This window comes from Oenanthe melanoleuca, chromosome 2 (genome assembly GCF_029582105.1).
Source record: "Oenanthe melanoleuca isolate GR-GAL-2019-014 chromosome 2, OMel1.0, whole genome shotgun sequence".
In the NCBI taxonomy this organism is placed as follows: Eukaryota; Metazoa; Chordata; class Aves; order Passeriformes; family Muscicapidae; genus Oenanthe; species Oenanthe melanoleuca.
Window position 1 is genome coordinate 30,052,104 of NC_079335.1, and position 15,814 is coordinate 30,067,917.

Here is a 15,814-nt window from a genome sequence, read left to right on the forward strand (position 1 = left end):
TCATGTAAATTTTCTCTTAGGCTGATATACTCCTAAAATAATGATGATCAATACTAATGCAAAAGAAAACATTAGGAGCTTGTCTTGTATTCCAAAGAAAAAAAGATGAAACATGTAAATTTGCAATATTTTACGACAGATTTCTCCACTTAGGACAGGTGAATGAAGTTACTCATACTAACATACTTCTATATGTTTTGCATGTTGGCAAAATTTCTACCAAAAATCAAGATTCAAGAGGCCAGCTATAATGAATAGGCTATTTGCTGGCAAATTCTACCAATCTTTAGCTCTTTCCCACTTTGATTGATTTGAGAAATACTTATCTTATTTTTTACTATTTCTAAAACTCAAATTACTACCACTTATGCAACTGGGAAAATTGACTTGCCCCATAAAATGTCAACCCATGTTAAATGGCTGTTATGGCTGACCTTTTCTTCCATTTAAAGTTAAAAAAATCAGGATCTCTCAAAACTAAGTGCATTATTTCTTGTTTTGTCTTTAAGAAGAAAATAGGTCTGGTCATTATGTAAAACACAGCAGACGGGAAGGTATCAGTTTCAAAGTTGACTACCCAAAATATTAAAGATATCATATCTGTAGTTAATTTTTTTTTAACACTACAGTCATCTTAATGATTTTTACAGTACTAACAGCTTTAGTGAGTATTTATTCTAGTCTCCAGCTGAATTAACTAATTGTAGCAGTGAATAGAGAAGGCAATTCACTATTTTTCATTTATGGACAGTATCCTAAACTCCTAAAAAGAATAAAAAGATAGCAAACTTTTGTCTTCTTAGGATCTCTTAAAATGAGGAGAAGTTCACTATTGTGTCTGCCTTCATAAACCTTTGAACTTTACCCAGTCCACATATATTGATCAATATTCACATCAGTGCATTTCTATGAACCTGCATTTCTTTTGGGTTGATCTGCTGAAACAACCTGGACTTTTTACTAAAAAGTGGATTTAGACACAAATGTTCTTAATAATGTTCTAGCTCATCAGTGCATGAAGTGAAGAACAAAAAGAGCGAGTTAGGCTCCTGGCCCCTGGGTGATGATGGCAGATTGGCTCCCAAACTTCGTCCTGCTGGTGTGACAGACAGATGTTAATAGACCTCTGATCCTTTGGCAACACAAAATCAGATAAACACACAGGTGTTTCTCCTCCCTGCCTTTGTGCAGCAGCTGCTTCTTCTAGGACCAGTCATGTACTGAGAGAGATCTTCTCTAGAGCTATAGATGTTCTATATGCTATATTTGTGTACATATAATCAGAATGTCCTCAAGGGAAACCACTCTCTGGATGAACAGGAGCCAAGAAACTGAACTCTTTAATTCCCCAGCCACCTGCTTCTGTCTTCCCCATGCCTGGGAAGAGTCTGAGCATTCAAAGAGAAGGTGGGCTGAGAAGATGATGTAAAAATCAAGTGTCTGTTGATGCAGATTTCTTCCTGAGCCTCCAAAGATGTGGAATGGGTTATCCAGATGGACAGTGCACAAGGCATCTGTTACACTGCAAACTTTTAAAAAAAATTCTCTAGCATTTTGATTGAGAAGCTTTCTCTTGTTCCTAAAGCTTCATATAATTATATCATTCCCTAATTGCTACTGAGAGAATGTGCTTTGAGTTGCAAACTGATGAGAAGAGCAATAATTAAGAGGGTATACCAAGTACATCTGCCTTAAGCAAAAGTAATTTGCAATGCTGAATTAATGCATTCTTTGTCTATCAGTGATATTTGGTGCCACATTTGCTTCTGTTATTGTTTTGGGCATATTTATTTATTCTGACTGATTCTGTCTCCCCAGAGTGAGCTATTTCCCCATCTCACTTTCTCTTTTATTTCCTGAATAAATGCAAAAATAAATATGCCAGGAGAATGCCTCTCTATGATACCCTATACAAAATCAAAAGCCATTTTTTATTGCTATTTACCAGTAACTCAAAACATGTACATATCTTTTGACAGTGTTATTGTCTGAGATGTAAATACTTTTTAAATTATTTTTAAAGAAACATTATTTTCCTCCTAATTTTAGCTAATTTCAGTCTTCTTTTCTCCTATTACTTTGATAAGCTTTCTTGTGATTGCAACAGGCATGATGATTATGAGATCAATATAACTTTTTGAGGGCATTATTTAGGTATTACTTTACCTAAATGTATCTCCTTAAGATCTTTCTACCTCACAGATAAGCAAAGATTAAATCTGCAACAGGGTTTAGGTGTTGAACTACAGATTGTTGGAATATTTTTGGTATCCTACCACCCTCCCTTTCCCAGTTCAAGGCATGAAATGAGCTGGGTTCTTAGCAGTTGACTCAAAGCAGCTAAAAGTGAGTGAAGAACCCTCCACTTTCAGCTAAGGATATGCACAAACTGCTTACACCATGTTTAGCAGAGAGACTTAAACTGACTGTGGATTTGGACTGCAGAAAGTTCTTCCTTCTCTTCTGGATTCACATCTGGAAACCCTTTCCTGAATGGGGCACCTATACCAAGACAACCATTTCCTGAAAAATAAGCACAGTAGGGAGTTTTTGGTTCCATTAAACCCAGCTGCCTGGTTAAGGCAGATCTGACTCCTTTAACTACAGGAAAGGATGGAGGTGATCCGTGTTTAACTGTGTCCTTCCCTGCCCAGTCAGAGCACACTCCTGCCTGCTGGGATAGCACACTAGCCATGAGGGTATAGTAGATTTTGGGGAAAACAATCCTAGTTGCTTTTAAAGCCTTTTTGTATAAACTACTTACATATTCACTTGAAGGAAGGAGTAGGAGCTGGATTTCCCTGGTGAGTGATTTAACCACCAGGCATTCTAACTCCCTCTCTGGCCTAATGAATATTTCATATTTTATTCTGTGGAACAACATATTATGCAATCATTCAATTAAGCACTGTCTCATAATGCATATGCACAAGGTGTTATTCATGAATAACACCACTGAAGCTGAGAGGCTTGTTTTGTAAAATAAAAAATGCTGTTCTTCATTATTAAACACTACATCTTTATTGTTCTGCTGTTGAAAGCAGAGTTCACATTTGGAAACAGTGTATCAACCAGCTATTATTGAAAATATCACTAAACCCCAGTTAACTTCCAAACCAGAATGGAAAGGTCTGGAGAAAAAGAGTCATGGTCTTTCTCCATCACCTGAAGCAGCTTCACATCTCTTTAAACATACAGTCAGCTTCAAGGAAAGGGAAGACAAGAACTGGAGTCCAAAGAGCAGAAATACCAAATATTTGGATTTTGGAACTCAAAACGGAGGCAGAGATTGCAAAAGACAGAAATGAATGAGGAGGAGAACAAAGAAGAACTGAAATTTCAGGGGCAAGAGAACATTGACAAATACCCTTTTTCTTCCCCTCTGACCTGAATAAAAAGAATTGGTGCCATTGACTCATCCTCAGGGAAGAAACATAAGGGGAAGATGAGAAAATTTACTTGCCCCATAAAATATCAACCTATGTTAAATGGCTGTTATGGCCATTTGCTGTTTTTCAGGAACATAGCTTGCTCCGCTTCAAAAGAGCACAGGTCAAGACTGAAGAAGCCTAAGAAAAGGAAACTACTTGTAAATTACCTTAGCAAGTATCAGAAAGAGAAAATTTCAAGGTCCTTAATTAAATAACTGTGCTAGAAATTTTTGATTTTGCATAAAGCTTGGATAACCTTTTAAAGCACATTTAGTTCCATCGACAAAGATGCCAACCAGGCTTTAAATACTGTTCTGGAACGGATTAAGGTGCACTGGAATCTGTCACAGATGGGTGTGTTGGAAGGGCTGCAGGTAGCTGGACATGCCTTCTGGGCTTCCTGAACACCCCAGTGCTCGTGGAGCTTGCTGAACAGAAATGGCACATGGGCAGGGAGTCAGCTCTTGTGAGTCTGCCACATGGCAGTGGAGAAATATGTCAGATGTGACTTGGGCTGTGAAGCCATATTAGAATTTGATTTGTAGAGAAGGGAGAGGCAAGGGGAAAGGAGACAGTGATGGGGAAGTAAGTGGATCAATCTGTCCTTTAGCTCCTTAGGTAAGGTAACATAAGGTCATGCATAAATATCTGTTGCTGCTGACAGGGCTATTATGGGGGCTGATTCCCCATTACAGGAGCTCTTACACTTCAGGAGTGGGATGTGTGTGTACAGGAACTTAAGGAAGAGCTATGGTTATGTGTTTTCCATAACTCTTTTGTTTAGGAGGTAATTAAGTCTTTACCTTTTCAAATAAAGACATATGTTTATATGCAATTTTGACCTTGTAGAAAATAGACAAATTGTGACAGTAACATCAGGCAATTGCAATCATGAGTGTTTGTCATTCAGCACCATCATAAAGAGATGAGGAGACAAAGTAGTAAAGTGTTTATAAACTCATACCTATATGGTTGCAAAAAGGATGCAAAAATATACTTTTAAAGTCAGTTTTTGTCTGTATTTCAGTTGTATGGTATTACTAAATGTTGGCATGAAACCAAGATCCCTGCTTTTTCCATTCTCATTCTCATACTGCCCACTTTAAGTCATACTAATTTGCTTCTTCAAGTTTTAAGGTACTCTAACCTTTTGTTGTCCTCTTTCAAAAATAGTCTGCTATAAAAAGTTCATATTGATCCTCTGCATTAATCCTTGATGAGAACTCCTGCATTGAGCTAGTTTGGCCAAATTTCCTTTCCAAATTAAGTTACTCAAGGTCAAAACTGCTGCTGTTCAAGCTATTCTCTTCAAGCATAAAGTACAAAGCTAGACTTTCAAGACTTGTGAACTTGGACTAGAAGTGTTGCTACTCTGCAAGCTCCCAAGACATTGTGAATTTCAGTTTTTATAAAAGTTATGTACTTCAGCAACAGAGAACTAAAACAACTCTCTAATGAGAATTAAATACCCTGTGACTGTATTACATCTGTCAGCACTTCCTGAAAATTTCAGAGAATATATTATCTTTTTAGATAGTATTGCAGTGTACAAATGACAAGCTTGAAAAATTGGTGATATTATCAGTGTCCACATAGAATGCATTTTAGATTGTATTCAAGAGCATCAAAAGTTTTGCTGTACACTTAAAATGGAATGCAATTTATAGGGTTCAATTAGAGAACTTCAGAAAGTGACCAAAACTGAAAAATTGTGCCTTGACTAATTTAATGGATTTTTATAGCTGTAGCTGTGGGCATATCACAGGTGAGATGTAGTGCTAAGTTTATCAAGTCAAAGGAAATCTTTTCTTCACTGCATTGATTAGGATCTTTCTCTCTAATCATTTAATAGTCAAGCCTCACACCATCAAGCCTCACACCTGATATTCTGCACTGTATTTCTGGGATGCCTCACTATTTCCTGAGTGATCCTTTCTCAAGGAGATGCTGTTCACTTTTATTGGGCATGATCTGTGGCCATCTTAGCAAGGCTGAAAAATCCACAAGGTAACTGAGTAACAAGTAGTTTGGCATTGAAATTATGTTTAGGAGCCTAATTTAAGAATGTGATTTTGCATTAATTAGCATTTAAGTTCCATTAAGGCCTTTAAAATTCTCATAGACTGAGGACCCTCTGTTTCATAATTATGTTCATAAAAGTATTCTTATTATAAGAATAAAACCAGAATCAGACATTCCAAAAGAGTAAAGATTATAGTCTCCTTTCAGCATATGCATGTACAAGAACCAATGTTCACTTTTTTCCCTCCTAAAAATGAGTTAATTTGCAATTAATAATTTATACTAGCTTTACTGTGTGTTTAATTGTAAATATTTTATACCACCCTTTTAATGGAATTTTTTGCCTGAGCTTATTTGAATGTGATTTTGTGCTACACAATGAGATGGACAAAACAGTAGTTTTGGCTGTTCCTTTGTTCATTTTTGCAATAAAACTCTGTTTTTTATTGACATGGTGAATCACATTAGAACTGAAACTTTTTCTGCTTCTTTGTGGAGTGAAAATATCTTTAGTATTTTAAATAAAATTAATTTCCAAATATATTAGAAATAGTTTGGTTGATTCATCCTTTTGTGCTAGAATAGGAAAAAAACCCTCTTCTCTTTGTATCTCATCCTGTCACCACCACTAGTTGAGGTTAACATATTGTCTGTCTACTTTTAATAGAAACATTCCTCATGTATTCTAACAAATCACGTATATCTGAATCCTACATACAAAGCTGTAATTCCATTGAGGGTTTGCAGCGACATTGATAAATGATGTCACCACAACCCTTTGCTTGAATTACAATCTTAATTATGTACACCTGGGTTCTTAGTATTCCTTATATTATTTCTGTCGTAGCACTATCTTGTCCTGCTCTTACTCTGATGCTAATTTGTTTTATCAGTAGCCAAAGCACTGCAGCTTAGCAAAGCCTGTCCAAGATGTTTAAATGACTGTAAATTTCTTCCTTGTTATTGCTGTTTTAAAAACAGACTGCAGCAGTAAACAACAAAGCCAATTTTTACACGAAGATGATGCTGGTTTTATGTAAAGTTTTTGAGAGTTTTTTTGTTTTCCACAGAGTTTTCTTAGGACTATACAGCATTTCAGACTGCTTCTAGTTGTTTCATGTCTCCTGAGAAAAGAAGAGCAAAAAGGTTTGGTTACTCAGTTATTTTTGTGGGAGAGGAATTCCCACATGGCTGAAGGTGGGAAACATTGTGTATGGTAAGCCTGAAAATGAGAAATACAAGTTTCTTCTAGTTCTCATTCTCTGGGGTTTCTTTCTATATTCACCTTGTGAACCGAACCAGGATTACTTTTGTCACAGAAAATATAAAAGACTTGGCTTTGAGTGCATGTGTGGCCAATGGAATCCCTTTAAAAATGATCCATCAGGCTGTGGCTTGCTTTGCTCTGGAAGCCCCTTGAAGAGACTGGCTTACAACAAAGGTGATTAAAAGTTCACATTTAAAAAATACGAAGAAAGCATAGAATTTCAGGATATTACTTGTATCTGCTCATTATGTTTATTTAACTTGAAGAATGTAGGTCCTACCTTGTACAACACTCGCAGTGTTGTACAAAACACTTGCAAGAAGTTCAGAGTTAGGTACTAGCACATTACTTTAGAACTTAGTCTTTAGTCAGGCAAATGTATCCATGATCTGGGTCAGAACTGAAAAAGGACTTGGAAGATTTTGGTGCTTATAACATTTATTCCTTCTCCTTTTATTTTCTCTAATCTTTCTCTTGCTTCACTAAAATAATCTGAATTGCACACTCCAGAAAAATGTACATTTCTTATTCCTTCATGGCCAGACTGGCCAGGACTGAATATTAACACTTTTCTTCCCATCATCACTATAGATCACACTTTCTTTTTTCTTTCTGCAACAGCAATCTGTAAAAGCTGAAACAATAGGAATTGAATGCTCTGAATTTTGAATTATTCTTTACTGTAATATCAGGAGAAGAACTTATAAATGAAAATACTGGGCACAGAAATCTGCACAATTCTATCATAAATATAATTCTTGCATCAAAATAGTTTTAAGCAAATATTTACTTACCTTTTAATTTAGTCAGGATGACTAGTATATTTATGGAAGTTATTTACTTGCATACAAACAATCACATACTCTCAAGCCTACACTACAAAAAAAATTTGTTCTTGTCTCAACCCTCTGCCACTGAAAATTTTTACTTAGATTATTTTTCTTGCCAGTTGTTGCATTCATCTTTGTGGTCTCAGTTCCATTTCATGAGATACATGGGTCCAAATGAGCCTTTGAACTTTTCCCACGCTGTTTCTTAGGCATTAGGTCTGTCCTGATGGTCCCAGAAGTATACAAGTTGCTTCAGAAAACATTCAGTCTCTCTTCCATTCCCTGGAGAGATTGTAACTTTTACAGTTCCATAGCCTCTAAAATGCTAATTAGACCCTTATTAACCCATGAGTTTTAATTCTGAACTTTATAAATTTCTCAGTTAATCCAGTCTTTGTCACTAATCATGACCTTCTGGAAACTGCACAAGCCATCACAACAACAAAGAATACTGAAAACTCTTGGAAACTGGCTCAAAAGCCAGTACTGTCAGGTCAGAGAAAATCCAAGCCTGTCTTTACTTTTCTAATCCTTTAAACACTTGGATCAATTTTCAATAATCTTTTTCACACTTTGTAGGGATCTGCGTTTCAGGTCTTGGCATCCAAAGCCCACTTTGACTTGAGCCAAGGTTTGAATTGCATGTTAGTTGTTTTAAATATACCATAACACACCAGTTTCCCATTCTGCTATTCCTTACATTTTTGAAAGCATATAAAAGGATTTTTTTTTGTGCAGCAGAACATCTGAAGAGTATTTTTTACTCCTTAGTTGATATATATGCATGTGCACACACATGAAAATTTGTGTAGATGCTCTTTGTGAACAACCTTTTTATTACTGTCATTCCAAGGTCTGAGTCATGCAAGTTATTGACTAAAACTTGGAGCCCACTCTGAAAAAAGTGACTCAAACCAATAACAAGATGAAGCACAGATGCTCTTATAAACTGCTGGTGAGATTTGAAAAAGGTAAGCTCTTCCTGGTTTACTAGTTTTACTTTGGTCTTTCTGTGATCCTCAGTAAAATAAGTGAGAAACTAGGGGGAAAATTATTGCTGGAAACTTAGCATACATGGCCTACTAGGCAGAGTTTAATCCACATAAGGTTCCTTAAAAAGCAGTGAGCCAATAAACCTAAGTTAAATATTTGGAGTTCAGGCACGTAAAGCTCCATTGAATTAGAAGTTTTACAGAATCTCAGTGCTAACTTACATTTCCACACCTGGTAAAAATTCATGTACAAAACTGACTCATGTTAGAGAGAAGAAGCAGGAAAACAGATTCCTGTGGCAGGGACCCAGTTCTGTAATTTTCCTATTAATTTGTGTTTGTGGAGATGGAAAAGGTTTCTATGTAACTAGAGAACCTTATGGGACAACTTCCTTATTATTTTAAAATTAACTTTGTCATTGTTGAATAGTGCTTAGGGGTAGTTCACATAGAATAGGTATGGCCTGGAACAGAAGTAAATGGAACTGTCCCTGAGCCACTTACTTTAATTGTTTAAATGGGAGTTAAATCTCAAGCTGTGTTTTTCCTCAAAGACTGTGAGTTAGAACCAACAAAAGCAGGCACATGGAGTTGTATGGCTTGATTTCGTTCTCTGTTTATAGTGAGCCACTCACTGATTTTTTTTTTAGCTCAGTTTCAAGCCTATTTACAACTAGGATGCAAATGAAGGAGTAGAACTGACCAATACTTCACTGCACATTCCTAAGGTCACTTTGCTTGAAAAGTTTGTTTTTTCCACTGTATTTCTTCTTTCTCAGTCTTTTGTTTCCTTCCTCCAAAATACACTTCACCTCTCTCCCCACGTTAGTGTGAATTCTTCCTTGCACAACAGATTTATTTTTATTCCAATGTTGAATGGGATCCTAATTAGATAAGGGTCCCTTTAGTGTTCTAGTACTACAAAACTTTAATAACAGCAACAGCTGATCTTGCAATCAAGCACTTACGACCTGTTCTTGGACATGAGATGTACATAAATTCCACTGAATTTAAGAGTTATAATTTGTCCATGCCCTCCTCAGGGGGATTGGAACTAAATAATATTTAAGGTCTCTTCCAACCCAAACCATTCTATGATTCTAGGAATGCTGATTCAGATATATACTTGAAGAACTTAATCAGATTTTTTACATTTTGTCTCAAATAGTTTGCTTTGAAACTTTTCACGTTCATTACTGAGTCTTTTGGGGGTGGGGGAATTAAATAGCAAAAGCTAATACTTTTAATTATTTTTTTAATAAGCCCTATACAGTTACTAAAAAAACTTCAAAAAACCAAAAACCAAACAAACAACAAAAATAAACCCCTCTACATCAGTTAGCATCATGGAAGACAGATTTTCTAATCTCTCTTTGAGATTCTAAAATAAAGCAATAGGATACAAAGAATACATTGGTGAGTAGACTTGCCCTGACATTATCTGGGATGCAGGCTTGCTCACAGTCATCAGCCAAGGCTGAGCCACTCTTGGTCATACTGGGTGGCTGCTGCCTCCACACTCTTCTATCTGCATTTCTTAGTGGGAATAAAATTATTTCTATCCTTCCTGGTGCACTCAAATTGAAAGAATGGGAAATGTACTGCAAGCAAATTTCTTACAAAAATGGAGAAGACAATGCCATTATACTTTTCCCAGATGTCGTGTGTTTGCTATTTTCTCCAATTAGTGCACAGAGCAACTTCTTTCCTCCACATTCCTCCTCCTACTTGTTACAATTTCTCCACCTTTGTGAGGCCCAAAACCCCATCATTAATCTTCTTTCCCAAAGTGTTTAAGTCCATGAGATCTGGCTTTAATTACCGGCCATGAGAAGAACTAATTACCCTGGCCTAACAAAGACAGGATGACGGAAGGGGGGTGGTGTTGTGAGACACTGACAGTGCACATCTCAGCATATTAGATATTCCCATTGCTACTTCTCTGTCACTTGAAAAGAGAGATAAAAAGACAAGTATGCAGGAGTTACTCCAAGTTTACAAATGCCTCCAGAGATACCTCCGTGGGAATTTAAGTTTGCCTTGTGGGAGTACTTGTAGAGTGCAGAGAAAACAGATAGCACTTCTAACAGTAAATGCATAATCATAATGAGTTGACCAGTGACTCAAAGCTGAGCTATGCAAGCCTAAAATAAGCATTATAAATGTAGGAGTCTATAATTCTCAATCAAGGGACAATATGTTTCACTGCTTTAAATGTAAATAAGCTACTTATCCTTCTGTCAGCTGAGGTTGGTGTACACATCACTTCTGAAAAGTTCTCATTTTCTGTAGAATTGGATTAGTTCATAATGCATTTAATATCTCAAAAATACACTCTTTTGTTTTAATAATCTTCTTATTTAGTATGGAAGACTGGAACACTGACAAATAAACACTACATTGAATGAAGCTACAGCTTGTTGAAGTTAAAACACTTCAATATTTCAGTCAATAAAACCTGTTGCTTCTCTGATCCTTCTATGTACATAAACGAATTGACTGGGTGACTTAAAGTATCAAGCATAACACAGGAATAGCATTTAAAGGGAAGCATATGTATGGCAACTTTATGTTACTTGGTAACTGGGACAATAACATTAAAAATGATAAGTGAAATGGGAGCCATTCCAGGAAAAACACATAATGTCTGAGCTCGCACTAAAACATCTTGCAGAAGGCCAGGAAAGGCTGAATTAAGAGTTTGTAACTTCTCTGGATAATCTGGCATTCAGCTATTGGTTTTGGTGGTTATTGGGCTTTTGGTTGTGTTTGTTTGACTGAATGATTGTGTTGTTGTTGTGTTTTGTTTTTGTTTTTGTTTGGTTGGTTTTTTTTCTGAGAACTGTGGCATAACACATCTGGCACAGATGTGGCATGGTATGGAGTTTCTGCCCAGCAAGTCACCAGCTGTGGTTCATCTTTCCTTGCTCTCATAGCCTGGACTACATTCTCTACTCTGTTCCCAGCACACCCAGCAGCTCTTCCCTAACTGGGAAATCTGTGTCAGGGATGCAGGATACCCCACTGGCAGGCATCATCAGTCATCCCGTGCTGCTTTGTGGTTCTAAGGTACATGAAGCAGTCCAAAACACAGTGTTAGCTGAGATTCCAAAAGCAAAGTTTCCATGCTAATGTGCTGCTCTGCCTGCTTTAACAGATCCTTCTTCCTACCTGGTTTTAATGCTAACTGCTGAAAAACAGTGGCTCTTTTATTGCCCAGAATGGTATGCAGCAAGCCCTTTCCTCCACAGTGTAAAATCTGCAGAAGTTATCATGCTGTGCTGTCACACCCAAAGTGCTGGATCATCTTAACTCAACTGCTAGGTATTTTGTGCTATATTATTAATTAATGCAAGGTTTTTAAAGTTTATTTGCTCCAGTAAGATTTTGGTCCATTTACTATGATTCATGACTCAGTCTCTGATGTGGAATTACTAATTTTTAATTGTCATAAGAGCTATGGCACCTATTAGGAAAACAGTGGCTATCTGGTGAATATTATTGGGGTCTGAAATTTCTTTAATTGATTTTGTTAGAAGGCCTACCCTTTGAAGAATGCTGTTCAGAGCCAGTAGTGTTTCTACATAATTCCATTAGTTTGAAAGAGGTAGAAGAGTCAGTGCTGTATGACAAAGTACCCTGTGGGGCTTATACATAGCATGAAAAAAGTTGTGTCATCAAAGTTCTTAGTGTAAAGTTGTTTTGGGTTGTGTTTATTAAATACACCTAAGCTGCTCAGATTGCATAGAGAAACTATTTTCAATTCTCTTGATGCCTCCAACAATTACACTCTCTTGATGACAGATAAACTGTGTTGAAGAGCTGCTGTGTCAATGGTTTATGTTGCAGCTGACTCATCATGACTTTCATGCACACATAAAAGTGAACAGAAAAAATTTTGTTGATTTGCTGAGTGCTGTGCAATCCTTCATGTATCTGAAGTCATCATCCACAGATGCCTACAACAAATATATTAAGTAAAAATACATTAAGTAACACATTATCTAATGCTCTTCCACGTCTTATCAATAATGAATGCTGCAAGTATTTGTATATTCAGGTTGCTGCTCAACCTTGTGTGACAGCCCAGAATCAAATTACTCCACCATGAATGGCCTGTAAGAGACCTGGGGTGGTAAGTGATGCAGACTGTGCAATGGCAGAAAGGAATGCACGTTTCTGAACTCAGTTCACATGGTTATAGGTGAGCATTTATTTTCTGCATTATATGAAAGACTAAAAGAAGTTTTATGGCCTGTGTAATGCAGAAAGCAAACCTCTCTGGCCATAATTGTCTATGAATTCCAGACTAGGGATTCCCAGTCCACAAATCTCAGCTAATCTATTTTGTTCTGCTCATTTCCATGGTAGCAATGGTCATAGGGAGTTGTGAGTTTCACACAGGCAATCATTTCTTCACTTCCTGTGCCTGAAGTTTAGTGAGATGTGAAAGATCAACCCTTGCTGTTAGATCAACAAGGCCAACGTGAGGAATGTGTGTATCTGTGTATCACAGGGATGGAGAGATGGAGGGAAGGAAGGAAGGAAGGAAGGAAGGAAGGAAGGAAGGAAGGAAGGAAGGAAGGAAGGAAGGAAGGAAGGAAGGAAGGAAGGAAGGAAGGAAAATACTTTAAAAATCCCTTAAACGAATAAATGAAAATGAAATTATTTTTAGAACATGATGTAAGATTCATAAATCGATAAACAGAGAAATGAAATAAAAAGAGCTATGAAATATTTCTTACAGAAACAGTTTATAAATTATATTTAAAAAGGAAAGGTAGACGTACATAACAGAGCCAAGAATGATTTAAAATAAGTTTCAGGTTGACTTTCTTCCACGCGTAATTATTTAATGTTCAACTTTCTAGTGTGCCTTTAAACTAAGCACTCCTACAAGTTTTCTTGTTTTGAACGAAAACAAGGATTTTAAACAGTGAGCTCTAATGCCTTGACATTGAATTAGCTACTGCATATTACATGACTGTTTAAATACTAGTGTCAACAAAATCTTTTTTGAACAAATAATGACATATCACATCATCCTTTTCATACCACCTGTTCTAAAACAATTGTGTCTCATTGAAATGGTGAGTTATTCCAATAAAAACCCTAAGCAATTTGATCAGGGGAATTTTATGCAATATTAACAGGGTCATCAGACAGACAGTGTGGGTAACTACTTGATAAATATGTGTAAGAAATAAAATAGCAATTATAGCAATTAATAGCTATGGGGGAAAGCAAAAGAAAATCTATGTTCTGGCAAAACACCAAAAGATTATATAGATAATTAATTTTAAATGTAGTTAGTATCTTTCACCCTAGCAGGTTCTAAACTGGCATAAACAGTCTCTGTGAAATGTCTATTATATATGGGGTAGGGGAAAAATACAGCAGCTGTTTATTGCTCTACAGCAATGCTCTACTGTTTGGCTTTGGAAAGGAAATGAAGAACACCATTTCTCTATGGAAGTGAGTGGGGAATTTAAGGGTGCAGAGTATTTCTACCCAGACTGATTTTTGGCCAGGCCATCAGCTTTAAGATCTTTGTTCTCATAAATACGACATGAAATCTCTGAAATTACCATGGGCAGAAGGGATATGTCTGTCTTTGTAAGAACACTATGTAAACCACAGTTTCTGCAAATACATGTTGCATCCAAGAATCTGTAGGGTTTAGAAAAAACGGTCCCAGAAGGCTGTGAGCCCACTCCTTCCCAGTTCTCTGATTTTCTTTGGGAAGAAGCTGTTCAACTAATATACCAACCTGGATGCTCGAGTCCTGAAAACACGTGTTGTGGAAGGGTCACAAAGCAGCCCCATCATGTGGTGCAGGAGTACTAAAAAAACCACCTATCACTTCAGTCAGAGTAAACAGCTTGTAGATGTTCCTATGAATATTAAACTCACTTCAAACAGCAGGGAGCAGGCAACCTACTGTTTGAAGTAAGAATATGAGCTTACAAATCACCCCCTATTCCCCATCAGACCCCAAGCCAGCAGGCAATCTAGTTTTCACTTTGATGGTTCCTACAGTGTTGAACTGACTTTCTTGCAAAATCCCATTCACTTAATCTCTGCCTATTTTTGAAGTGCCCCTCCACCCCAATACTCCTCCTGTCCAGAAGGTGTTTGCAAAGTTTCTGTGGCCAAATACTAGTTTAGATCCTAGGTTTGTCTTGGTTTATTTGGTTTAGTTTTTTCTTCATGTTTTACAGGGAGGGTGTATTTTTTAAAATATGTTTTTTGCCTTAATTGTAAAATTTCATTTTACATTGATCTTAGTACTCTGCCATTAATAACCAAAAACCCCTCACTACTATGGTTTACTTACCATTGTTTGATATCACACAATTTACCAAATATTCCAGACAGCAATGATAAACAATATCATAGTGGGCCACTAAAACATGGCATCTGTTCCTAAGAGAACTCATGGCAACCTTGCTGAAACCAGTAATATTATTGTTTCAGGAAAAAAAAAAAAAAAAAAAAAAAAAAAAAAAAAAAAAAAAAAAAAAAAAAAAAAAAAAAAAGTTTAATTCTCATCTGACCAGCCAAATTATATGAGGAAACATTTCCAAGAAGGCATTTTCTTGTTGGGTATACCCAAAATGTAACCAATATAAAGAACACATAGGCTTTACTTAAGAATGTCTTTCCTTGCATGATTTATGGAAGCCCTAAAGTATTTTATCACTGTTGTTCTAAGTGATCTGATTTAAGGTTCTTTAAAAAGCTTAAATATGATAAAGGAAATGAGATTCCTCATTTTCACAAAGGTCTCAATCTACAGGTATATAACATGTAAAATCTTTAATGCAAGTAGCCTACCACTAAGCTAACTGGGAAGTTTGTTGGGAAGTTCTGTTCTCATTTTCATTGGTATTTCTTATATCACCATACATTCTCCTAAACTTCCATATGATTTTAAAAATTTATTGTAAAAGAACAAGCTACTCCTATGCTGTCATATATAGGCACACATGAGTGCTAATTTCTTAGTTAAACATTATCTGTCATATGAGCCAATCACCCCTGAGGGTTTCATTTTTGTGTGAGAACTATTCTGTAGGAGTATTTTCATTAGGATTCCCTGCCTAATTTCACCACAATAATTTAAAAAATAAATTAAAAAATTACATGTACAGACACGCAAAGCCTGTGTTTTGAAGGTGCTTGACTATGTGTCAAGAAAAATGGCAAAATACAAATTCTTGTAGTCAATATTAGGCTTGTCAACATGATTTATGTGTTTTACAGGCATTT